The following is a 13,195-nucleotide window of genomic DNA, read 5'->3' as shown; positions in this document are numbered from 1 at the left end:
AATTGTGTGAGAAAAGAGTATTGAAAGAAGAATACAAAGTTGTAGAGAAATAAGGCTTAACCCATGCCCTAGAATTTCCAAACGTGTTCAAGATAGAATGGATAAAGATTTTTCTTGGTAGAATTCATGACAATTCTATATGGTTGGAGAATGGCCCTATCAAAATTACAAAGAGATTTATTCACAGAGTGATAGGATATCCAACCCTAGATAGACCTAAGATAATGAGGAGTGATGCAAACAAGACAATTGAGAAGAATACAGGGGCACTATGGAACAAAAGAGGGATGACCATAAACACAATTATTGATCCCCTAATTGCATTTGCAGTGAGAATCATTACACATAAGTTCTTTCAATCTGACAGGTTAAAATTTGTACCATGTATGCCTGTGGATTTGGGTTACAAGATAGTGAAGAAGGACCATTCTTATGACCTTGTTGAGTTACAACTCCTGCAGTTATCTGAAAACTCGAGAGCCATAAGGAAAGCAAAAAGTGCACAATGCAAATATGGTTCAATACTTGTTTACATATTTTTCTATGTGGAGAACACTTTTCCCACATTTGGGAAAATAGCTTGGAAGACTAACATGTTAGTTGCAGTGCAGATTGGTGAATTTATAGAGCAACTAGGAGATAATTTTGAGACTATTATGACTAGTTACTTTGAAGACTTTAAGAAGTCAATGAAACAAAGACAAAGGATTCCAATATCACTTGTAGAGAAGCATTTCAATAATGATTGTTTTCTAGTTGATTTTAATTTCATTTATGTTCAACCTGTTGTTCCAAGGGTGAGATGGCTTAGACCATTACCTTATGAGATTAGTGTTGATGAGGCACCTATAGCCATAACTACTCTACTAGCAGAAGAGTAGATAAGGATGCTACTACTTTTGGAAACTATAATGTAGCAAAGTCAAAGATAATAATGGATTTGAAGACAAGTTATGTGATGAGGAAGAAGAATAAGCTTGTGAAGAATCTGAAGGAACAATTTGGTGAAGGGGTAGAAGGAGATGAAGGGGAAGAAGATAATGAAGATGATGAAGATGCACCTACCCAAGCAACACTTTCTCTCACACAAGGTCAAGGTGAGGACCAAGAAGAAGAAGAAGAAAAAATTGATGAAGGTGTCAAGGGAGAAGAAATCGATGAAGCACCTATTGCCACAAGAGGGAAGAAGAGGAAAGCAAAGAAGCCAACAACAAGAAAACCTAAAAAGGTTGTGAAACCTTCACAAAAAAAACCTGCAATTCATGTTACCAAGGCTAGCAAAAGAGCTACTGCCAAGAAGACTCGAGAAGTTCAAAAGACTAAAGGCAAAAGAGCTAGCACAACTACAAAAGAAGATGAACTTGAGCAAAAGTAAAGAAGAAAGTACATTGCCCTAGCTAAATTAGATTAGAAGAGGATTGAGTTAGATAATAACAACCAATTCCAAGTGGTAAGTCATAGTCCCTCTTTTGATTTGGACAGCTTGTGTGAAAATATCAAGAATAATGTTGACTTAAGTGGATTTAGACATGTTGAGTTTGATAAACTTGGGAAGTTAAATATGGATAAAGTAGAAGAGTCTATATATGCCATGATGGAAAATTTTAAGATGACTCCAATTGAGATTGCCAATTCGTTACCCAAGATCCAATATGATACAGTTGAGTAAAGGTGGAAATATAGTTTCACAATAGAAAGAAACATTAGAGAGACTATGCTTCCAAGAGTGATGCTAGACTTGGACAAATATGAGATGAAAAAAGCTATTGATGAAGGAGCATATAGTGTTGTAAGGTCAATCTTGTATCAACCAAAAATATACATAGTGTTAGTTTATGTTTAATGTGTTTTTATTTCTAGATATCCCAACTCTCATAGTTCCACTATTGGTTTTCTGGGTTAGTATTTTTGAGCACCTTGGGATATGTGGCAATGTGGAAAATAGGTTATTTTGTAATTGAGCCATAATTATGATGAGTAAGAGGGTGTAAGTTGGAGGGATGATTATACTTGTAATTTTTAGCACTCAAGAAAAAGAATCAATTCAAAAGGCTTTATGGTTTGAAAGTTAGTCCAAGTTTAAGTTGCCTGGGAACCCCCTAAGATCACTTCAAAGTTAGATTTGAGGCACTAAATGGCCTCATATGGGACCAAAAAATGGGGGAAAGAAAAGGTGGTCCATAAGGCTATAGAACTAGGAGAGCTTTCCAAAAATGTAAACGGTTTGTCAATCAGAGTCTCGAATCAAAAATTACGCCTCCTAGAAGTTGGACTACCATTTTTGGATTCTTCTAATTTTGCACCAACTTCTGACGTGTTTTCTAGAACCTTCTATTTTGGTGGTGGATGTCAAATAGCATATTCTAAAATGTATTCCTAACCCTAAACCTAATTCGGGTTACTTAAGGTCATTTCTAGCATTGTAAACATAGTTTTTGGTGGAGTTTGGGAGAAGGTACTATGAGAAGGGTTTTTCTCTAGAATCTGATAACATTGTAAGCCCATAGGGCATGTCATGGAGTCTATTTTGATGTACTAAATGTAATAGCTTATCACTTTTGATAATAATATTCCCTTTTCCTATTGTGTTCATTTTGTCTTGGGTTGTGCCCTCATCAGCTATTAACAAGTATAAGGGAATATTTTATCCAAAGTACCAAGCCTTTAATATCTTATAGAACAAAATTGAAGTTATTGTTCAGCAAAGCACACAAATATGGAAGGTGATCTATCGGCAGACAACACAAAAGGATATTGAGAAAGTACCTAAGGAAGTAGGTGAAGTCAAAGAACAAAAAAAGGTAATTGAAGTAACTAATGATGAATCTGCAAAGGAAGTACATGGGGAAGGCACTACAGAGGCAACAACTAAGGAAGAGCAACAACAAGACTAGAGTGTACCAGAAGTACAAATGTCAAGTGCTAGTCCATAGGCAGATACAGTAAAGATTGTGGATGTCTCTGACAACAATGTTCATAACATTAATCCCCTAATAGAGGAGGATATGCAGAAGATATCGACTGATTCCACCGCCAAGGCACAACTATGTAGTCTTCCTATTTGGTGAATGTAGATGACATTTAGAAGGCAGAATTGGCATCTACAGGGGAGAAAACACAAGCATTATCCATTACCCCATCTCAATCTACAAAGGTACAAAATGTCCTCAAATGTTAGCACTAAGGTACAAAATGTTTCAATACTAATAATTACAAAAATTGAGAAAAAAAGGACACCAGTCCAAACAGGTCAGGAAGCCAATCTTGAACCTACACCACAAACATAAGGTGGAGTAGAAATCAAACAAAAGGAGAAGGATAGGATTGAAGATTCAGTCTTGACTACTAAGCTAGAGGAAGTAATAGCAATATAGACACTACTAATCTTACTCCTAGTCAAGCACTTCATAGGCCGAGTACAAAAGCTTGCCCATTGCAACCATCAAGGCCAAGTCCTAGCACATCTAAGGTTGATGAGGTGACACCATATGGTGATATAAACATAAATGAGGTGATTGAGTTGCCAAAGTATGATCTTAAAATAATCACAATAGAGAAAATGAGCATATTGTAGGATGCTTTGAAAAGGAAGAAACACCAAGAACTGCTCAAAAGGGAGCATAGGTAGAAACAAACACTTCATGACATCAAGGATATATTTCTTGATGCATTCATCCTACCTACACTTGATGAATCCAAGCCAATCATTGAGCATTGGAAAATATTGTGGAAAATATTAATGATGAAGACCTACATTCCAATGTCAAATTAATAGAATGGTTTGAGAAGAAATTTCAAACAAAGGTGGATGAAAAAATATCTAGTGCCATTGCACTACACCAGGTTGAATTAGCAACCAAAATTGAGGTTGTGAAGAAGATGTTGGAGAATATTTTCTCTCTTTACACCAAGTTGTGTGATGTTCCCATATTCACACAAGAAGTGCAGAGACATATTGACCACCTGGAGGGAGATTTGAAGAAAATAGGTAACATTCTACAACAATCTCTTGGTCAAAGTCAATCTCATTTCAAGAATTTATTATCAACACAAGGTTAGTTAACATCTTTACATGCTCAAGGTGCAAATATTAGGGCTACACTGATCAACATCCAATCCATATTAACCCTTCACATGGAGGTATTACACAAGGAACTAGCCTATGCAGAGACATTGTTGAAGAAAGATCCTCATCTTTCTACACGTGAAGGCTTAGTCACCCTTTTTGTCAAGTTAGACATACAGATAAAATCTTTGGAAATAGCATGTGACAACTGGGATGCATCACTAAAGATAATGATGGAGATCCATAAATCTTTCTTGGACAAACACACAATCTGTGTACAACCCATGACATAAGTGTCAAAAGGGGGAGAATGAAGAAAGGGGAAGAATGCATGAAAGGAGAAAATAAGTTTTGGGGGAGACCAAACATAGATGGAGATTGATCTACTCAATAGGAGGTATTTAGTTTCAAAATCATAATAGAACAATCAACTTAGGGGGAGTTGTAGAATTTTTGAGGTATGATTGTTAAGAGTCATAAGTGTTTTGCAAATTTTGAAAATTTAAAATTTTGTATGTAAGCCAAGTAAGTTGAAATGGAGATTATTTGAGTTATGCTCAAGGGCTAACGTTATTCATGCATGACCAAGTGTTTTTGCCACTCATGTCAAAGGGGGAGATTGTTAATCTCAGATTGGTTATGACATATTAGTGACAACATACTTAAGTCATTTTCTTAGTTCATAATGAACAAATACTGTACACAAGTGTAAGTTGTTAGCTATACAGTATGTGTCGAGTAACTAGTAAGTGTTGAGTCACTCAAGTGTCAAGCAGATAGTATATGTTGAGTCATTCAAATGCCAAGTGATCAATGGATGTCGAGTCATTCAGAGGTAGAGTTACAACATTAAAGATATAGTGGATGTTGAGCATTAGACACTTCAAGTGCTGAGTAAATAGTTTTGGGCATAGTTGTTTGTAATGGCACAAACTTATATGTAAACTATTTTTGAGACAACTTAAGGATTATTTTGAGATTCTAAGATGATAAGGACAAATTTATATTACAGATCCTATGAAGTACATGCAACCTATCAATTGAAGGGATGTTTTAACTGGAAAAAGGGGTGAACCACAATCATTGATTCATACCTAAACCTAAGTCACTTAAGTCTTCATAAGGAGGAAAAACTCTAAAAGATGAAAAAGTGGAATGCGAGAAGAGAGAAGTTTACATGTGCAAACATATCGTTCATGGTGGCTAAGGACTTGTGAATTGAGATACATTGTAGAATCAGTTAGAGGAGAACAAAGGAAAGGAGTCAGAGGACATAAGTGATACATCTGATCAGAGAGGATCAACTACACATCAAGAAAGAGGTGATTTGTTATCTAGTAGTAGAGTGCTAACCGAAGGATCATTGCTGAGATATCCTAGTAGGTGAATCAGTTATATCTCTAAACAGAGTAGTCCTAACAAGTTGTTGTAAATCCTTTAACAGGGTGCTTACTTCATTTTAAGTTAAAGTCCTTTAATCAGGCACACTTCTAACAAGGTGTTGAAATCCTTTAACAAGGTAAGATCTAACAATATTTGAAGCCTTTAACATGGTAGATCTTTCATAGGGTAGATCATAGTTTATGATCAAACATTGTAGCCTTAATTGGATACACTTTATTATTGCAATAGTGGAGATTTGTGGGTGTCATCCCCACCCCAATTTTACCTTCTCATTGTCTTGTGTCATAAATGTGTTGAATGTTATTTGGTTTCACACTATGGATGAGTATGTTTAGCTAGCTATTTCAATTTACATTTAAACTGTGAGATGGATGTGTGGTGAATGATTTTATGGATAAAGTTTTGAAGGAATGATTCATAGAGTTTACTTTCCCTATTCTATTTCCAACAGATTCAAATCCTTGAATCCACAATTATGGATGCTCCAAATGAATGTAAAAATGTATGTAGGATATCTCAAATCAATGGCATTAGATCTTCAACACCAATCTTGAATGTATCTTTGCATAGAAGAAGGCTTGAATGAATGTGGATGGAGAAATCTTCAACAAGAGGGCTCCATATAGATTGAATCCTTTAATAGCTAAAAATGGACCTCCTTCAAGACTTGGATGCTTGAATAATTGAATGCTTGAATGATAGTAGATCTTCACTTCATAGTAGGTGGATGCACTTCATAAAGGGTAGATCATAGTTCCTAGTAGTAGATGTCAAAATGGGGGAAGAAGACTTCCTTATATAGAGTCTAGGGCACAAACTTCTAGAGAAAGTTGACATTGGAGTATTAAATCCCAATTAACCTTAACCCCTAGGAATGGACCTAGATTAAACGTAATTTAAGAGTCTACCATTGTGAAACCCAAAACAACCAACCCAGAAGTGGGAAAAAGAAATTTTCCAAAGCCCGATGTCCCAAAACTCCCAAAAATTAAAAAAAGGACTAGGGGTCAGGGATGAGGTTGACCCTGCCCTAGGTCATGGTTGAGGTCATCCTTGACCTAGGTCAAGGTCAAGGTTGGCCTTGCCCTAAAAGGTTTTCCTTGACCCAGAAAGTCAAAGTCCTTAGTTTTCACAGAGAAAGTTGTCAAAAATAGGCTAGAAATAGAGAGAGAAAAGCATAACAGGGGCAAAACAACCAGATCCATGCAAGTACCCATTCAAGGCACTTGACATGACCCCAAACTACTTACTTGGAGGGATAAACACTCTTAACATGGAAGTGCTTACATTTTAAGACAATACAACTTGATGTGTCACATTAATTTGTTTCATGACTAGTTGTGAATCACCAAAGATCTTAATATGTCTAATATTCAAAGATAAATCTACTTTCAATCCAACAATAAGGGCTTCATACTCAAAAATATTATTAGTACACACAAATATATGTTTGTATGATAAAGGGATAGGTTTCCTAGATGGGTGTATTAATATAACACCTGCCCCGCACCTAATTTGTTATCCAAATCCATTGAAGTATAATTCCCACGTCTCATCAACCTCAATAGGTAATACAAATTTGTCAAGAAAGTTATCAAGTGTAAATGTTGAGATAAAGGAAGGAGCCTCAACTAAATAGTCAGTAAAGGCTTGCCCTTTGATAGATTTATGAGATATAACTTTAAATCAAACTTCGTTAAGAGCATGACCCATTTACCAAGTCGCCCAAATAATTTGTTTTAAAAAAGAGATGCTTCAAAGGATCAAACTTTGTGCATAGACGTTAACTTATGTATTAAGGAGATAATGTCTGAGTTTTTGACAAGCAAAAAGTAAAGCCAAACATGATTTCCCAGTCATATTATAATGTGTTTCATAGTCAACTAGCATACGACTTATATAATAAATATGACGTTCTTTACCATCCTGATTATGCTAAGCCAAGATAATACTTAATGCCTTAGAAGAAGCATAAGTATAAATAAAAATTGGCTTATTAGGTTGAGATGGTTGAAGAATAGGAGGATTACCAAGGTAAGCCTTGCCAAATGAGAGCTTACAATCTTCATTCCAAGAGAAAGTAGAATCTTTCTTAAGCAAGGAAATGAAGGGAATAGTACAATTCGCCATGTTAGAAACAAGCCTGCAAATAGCTTACAATATCTTTCCTTGTAATCTACAAAGTTGTGAGATGCTATGAGGAGGAAGAATATTGACAATAGCATCAATCTTCTCTCTATCTACATCAATACTTCTATTAGATATGATAACCAAAGGAGCTTTCCACTTTCAACTACAAAGGCACATTTTCATGGGTTCAAATGCATATTATATTTTCTTATCCTTTTAAAGATCTTTCTAAGAATAGGAACATGCTCATCACATCTTATAGAATTTGCCAAAATATCATCCACATAATCTTCAAGAATCTTATGCATGTAATCATGAAAAATTAATGTCGTAGCACACTGATAAGGAGCACCCACATTTCTTAATCCAAAAGGCATCATTACCCAACAAAAATTTCTCCAAGGAGTTATGAGAGCAGTTTTGTATTGATCGTAAGGAGGAATGAAATATGATTATATCTAGAAAACCCATCCATTAAAGATAGAAATGCGTGTCCAATAGTTGAATCCACTATCATATCAATATTCAGTAGAGGGATATTATCTTTTAAAGAAACTTTGTTTGAATCCTAAAAAATAGTACACATCCTTATCTTATTCTCACCCTTAGAGACAACCATGATATTCAAGATCCAAGGGGAATAATCTATAGGATGTATGAATGTGGCTTCTAAAAGTTTTTCTATATCAGCCTTAACCAAGAGAGCAATACTAGGATTCATTTTATGAATCTTTTGTTTAATAGGTTTAGCATATGATGTTAGGACTATATTGTGAGTGAGGATTTTAGGATCAATGTCAGACATATAAGAATATTTCCAAGCAAAGATATCAGGAAATTATAGAAGAAGTTTAGTAATATGCTTTCAATTTGTTTCATCTAGACATTTCCCAATCTTAATAACCTTTTTAGAGTCATCAGGATCGATAGGCACATCTATCAGATTAGTTATCAACATATTATTCTTTTGTGTCTCTTCAATAGGAGGAGGATCAATATGTGAATCTAGTTCAATTTCTTCTCCAAAAAATCCATTAATATCCGAACAATAAGGATTTCTCTTATTTTGATGAAAAGAATGTAAATCCTCATATGTGCCTAGAAAATCAACCAAGGCATCATTAGAGGAGAAAAATCTAAAGAAGTGGATTGATCAAATGCAATAAGATGAGGATTTGTTAGCTTTAAAGGACCACTACAAATATGATTAACATTAATAAAGAATGGCGATTTTTTATAAGGGTTAAATCCCAAACCATAAGTATGCTCATAAACATCATTAGATAAAGGGACTTGTATTCCTTGTTCATATTTTCCACATCCTTGACAATAAAACCCATACTTAGAAAGAAAATGATATGTAAGACCATAGAGATCTACCATATCAGAGATAGTCAAAGGAGCTTCACAAGAAACTATCACGTAATCATCAGGCTTAATTGTTTCAATGGTGGTTTTACATGATGCAGCAATAAACGTGTTACTTAGTTCATCAGAAAGAGGAGTTGAGACAACTTTTCCTTCCTTAGGTTGTTTAGAGGTCTTCATAAAATAGAGATTAGAGACATTGTATTCCCCAATAAATGTCGAATTAAAGTCCAAAGTACCATTCATCATCAGATAAAGAGAAAGGTTCTTCACTTGATTGTTCTTTAACTTCGACTTTTTCTTTTTATTTCTCTTCCCTAGGTGCTAGCACCTTAGAAGCTTCATTACTATAGAAATTATTAGGTTTATCATCTGCATGAAGGGTGTACATAATGCTATCATAGATAAACTTCACTTTACAATGCAGAGTAGAGGGAACAACATGCATATTATGCGACCATGGTCTCCCTAAAAGAAGGTTGTAGTTGAGAGGTCCCAACATCACATGGATCAAAGTATCTAATATAATAGGACCAACCTTAATGGGAAGAGTTATAACTCCCCAAATTTTCTTAGCAATGTTATCAAAACCATAGATAGGTAGGTTATCCAGCCCTATAGTAGAGATATCAATATTTATAGTTTTCAACATATCTAGACTACAAACATTCAATCCTGATCTATTATCAATTAGGATTCTATGAATGCAATTCCCATTGATGAGAACCACAACCATAATAACAACATATTGATCTTTAATTTCCTTAGATGGAAAATCTTTGCTGGTAAACACAATCTGAAGAGGTGTAGGTGTAGCATTCATACACTCTAAGAAAGAATTTACATTATTTGGATTAAATGGAGGTCCATGAAGAGTAGATAAAGCCATCTACAAAGTTTCATTATAGGTAGGTGATGTTTGAAGAAGTTCCCATAAAGAGATCTTAGCAAGAGTAGCATCAATTGCTCAATTAAGTCATACTCCTTTCGAAAGGAACTTGGTAAATGAGGTGCTTGAGGAAGCACTAGTTGAGATGGAGGTAAAGATGTAGGTGCTAATAAAATGGTTGGTTGAGGATTATTCTATGTCCTTTAAGTGTGATAAACTGAAGTGTCCTTTAAGGACTATAAGATGCTTATCATCCCAAGAAAATCCTTCGAGAGTGATAATGGGTTGTTGTGGTGGACATCCTTTAAGAATGGTAATAGGTTGATAAAATCACATAGGTTCAATACTACACACAACATCACACATTGGAAGCCATGATATAACCCTACTATTAAGGTTAGTTGAAAAAGATGTAGAGGAAGTTGTAGGAGGAATGGATTCAATGAAGATCTCATTCTTATCATCTGACTCTTCGCTACTAGACACCTTTGGAGCTTCTTTAGAAAACACATCATCGGAGCACTCATAAAAGAAATCATACATCTTGAAGTAAAACAAAATTACTTAAGACTAACATGTAAAACAACGCAAAATACTTTCATATCTTTGTTTTTATAAATGCAATGAATAAAAGAAAGATCTAACTACCAAGATCAAACAAAAGAGAGTGTTCACGTCAGGTTCACCAAAATGTTCAGGGGGAAATGACATCAATAATAATGCAAGCAAAATTGGGCAAGTCAAACCCTTTCACTCCGAGACATTCAATACAAAAGAAATAGGGGGTTCCAAACATAACTTTAGATAAGCCCTAAATTTAATTAACAAAACCCAATAGAGGATAAAGGTATACTAATGTAAAATCAAGAAACTCACCAAGGAAGTATGCTAGCAAGTTCTTTTTCATGCAATGTAAATAATAGATATGACAAGTATAAATATGAAATACAAAGGAATAGCCTAGTAAAGATCTAAAAGTAGATGTGTGCTAAGAAAAAGAAGAATAGATAAAGTACTTATCTAGAAATGTGTAGTGGAAGATATGATTTGGACTTCAAACTTGAAGGTCTGAACTATTTCTGAACTTTCGATTCAGATCTTAAAATAAAATGTTGAAAGGAACAAAACCTAGAAATCTCCCTAAAATTTGATATTGAAGGACTAGATTGTCTTGGAAGGATGTCCTACAACCAGGTTGACATAGTCCATGACTCTAAAATTGGTGACTCTAGAAAGCTTGTGAACTATAGGTTCCATATCTGTAATCCTTTTCGCTCTCATCTGCAAATCTATAATAATTTTGTGCATGTGGGTGGCTATAAAGGGTTTTTCCTTAGTCAATCCCCCATTTTGGTGATTTACACATCCATGAATAACCATTAGGGAAATTTTCATTTACGATATGTGTGTATGTGCATAACCCTAGATTTGTAGATCTAGAATGTAAAGATGCTAAAAATCTACTATATGAGTGAAACCCTAGCATGTAAGTGTGCATGCATGTATGTGTATGAAGGTGTAAAGAATCAGATCTAAAGAATGATGTAGAAATCATACCAAGCCCCAAAGGCTAAAGTACTCTAACCATCTGTGAGATCCCTTTGCAACTCCATGATTGATATATTCACCTTGAATGCTTGAATGAAGAATAGCCTTGCTTAGAAATGAAGAATAAGAAACTAGCCTTTGTTTCCACCTTGAAATTACTCAAAGTTAGTTTGGGGTGTCCATGATTTCTTGTTCCTTGCTCCTCAAATCCTCTTGTTATCATCTTATGTGAAAATGAGGGATTCAATCCCTTTTTATAGTGATTTTTTTGAATAATCGCAAAATTACATCGTGTGGAGCTGACTGCACAAGTGGGATTTTAATAGGAGTGTTAAACACCTGCAAGCCCAAAATCACCAGAAGCACTGAGACTAGTTTGACCTAATCCAAAAGGCTAACCTTTAGAGTCTTCCTAACCAGACTCCAAACTAATAGAGGTTCAGTGATGAAATCTATGTCCTGGATTGTCATCCGAAGATCCAATCTAGGGTTTTGGGGTCCTAGAAAGGGAGGATACTAGCAAATTAGATCATGATTCAATGATTGTGTGAAGGATGAAGGGAAATCAAGGAGGATCGATTAGGTCCTAACTCAATTTCACCTAAGAGAAAGAAGAGAAAATATGTGAGGTGTGTGCAAAATGTGAAAACATGAAATGCAAACACACTAAAGAGGAGCTAAAAGGTCTTAAATCAAAGTCCCTCAAATTTAAGATGGTACACTATATCAAGCTTTGAAAAAATATGAAAATTTATGTTATTTTAAGAGATGAGAACAATCTCACACTAATTGCCCTAAAGTTTAGGGGAAATTTTTTTTTACATTATTATAGGGGCCATTTATTTTACCAACAATAAAATATTCATCAAAACATCAAGAGTTTGTCATTGATTACCAACCCCAGTAATACTTTATCTCTATTTGGAGGAAATGAGATCGATTCAAGCCTTATAGAAAGGATTCAACAATTTAATCTTGGAGTAAGTTTCCTTGTTGGTTATAAACTAGCATGGTTAGTTTATTGATACATTATTTCTCCTTTTGGAGACTTCACTAATCTAAAAAAAGTAGGTGGGAAAAAGCTAGGGTGACCAAACTATGTATGCAATTTTTGGATTTAACAAGGATTACATAAGTTTCATTATTGTCATACTTTTAATTGTGGTCTATACTATTTTCATTCCTTGGTAGTTATTATGCCCTTGGAATAGGTTTTAGACATGTATCTTGATCCACTCAAAAAACATTCAAGTAATTACTACAGACTAGTGTAAAGAAAAACTCCACAACCTTTGCAAGCATTCTCCCTGTCTTTGATAAAATTGGAGTTCTGGAACAATGTATGGACATCCATCAATGTGTTATAGGTGATGCAAATGACATATAAAAAAAAGTGATACTGGATAAACTCTAGCAATATTACATTTGAGAAAAATATTTTTTGTTAGGATTCTTTTGCTCTAGAATAAGTAATCAATTGGGTATTTACATAGTTAATATTTGAAAGACTAAGGCAAAAAGGATATAGCTTAAAATTTCATGGTTGAAAATGAATGTGCTTATCATAACCATTTTTAATATGTTTTTGAGAGTTTCATACCAAGAGAAGGTACTAAGCTATATAGATTGTGCAAATATTTCTTGAGTTGGTAATCCAAGTAGAAAATATATATTTTTGTTAATAGGCACTCCAATGGTTGATCAATTTCTTTAGAATGTTGTCCAATGATATTTTTTGTGCATTTTATAAATTTTTTTTTGTAGTATTTTATCATAGAGAATAAATTGTC

Source organism: Cupressus sempervirens, chromosome 1, assembly GCF_028749045.1.
Source record: "Cupressus sempervirens isolate cs-2001-9-10 chromosome 1, ASM2874904v1, whole genome shotgun sequence".
In the NCBI taxonomy this organism is placed as follows: domain Eukaryota; kingdom Viridiplantae; phylum Streptophyta; class Pinopsida; order Cupressales; family Cupressaceae; genus Cupressus; species Cupressus sempervirens.
Note: the sequence above shows the minus strand (reverse complement) of the source record.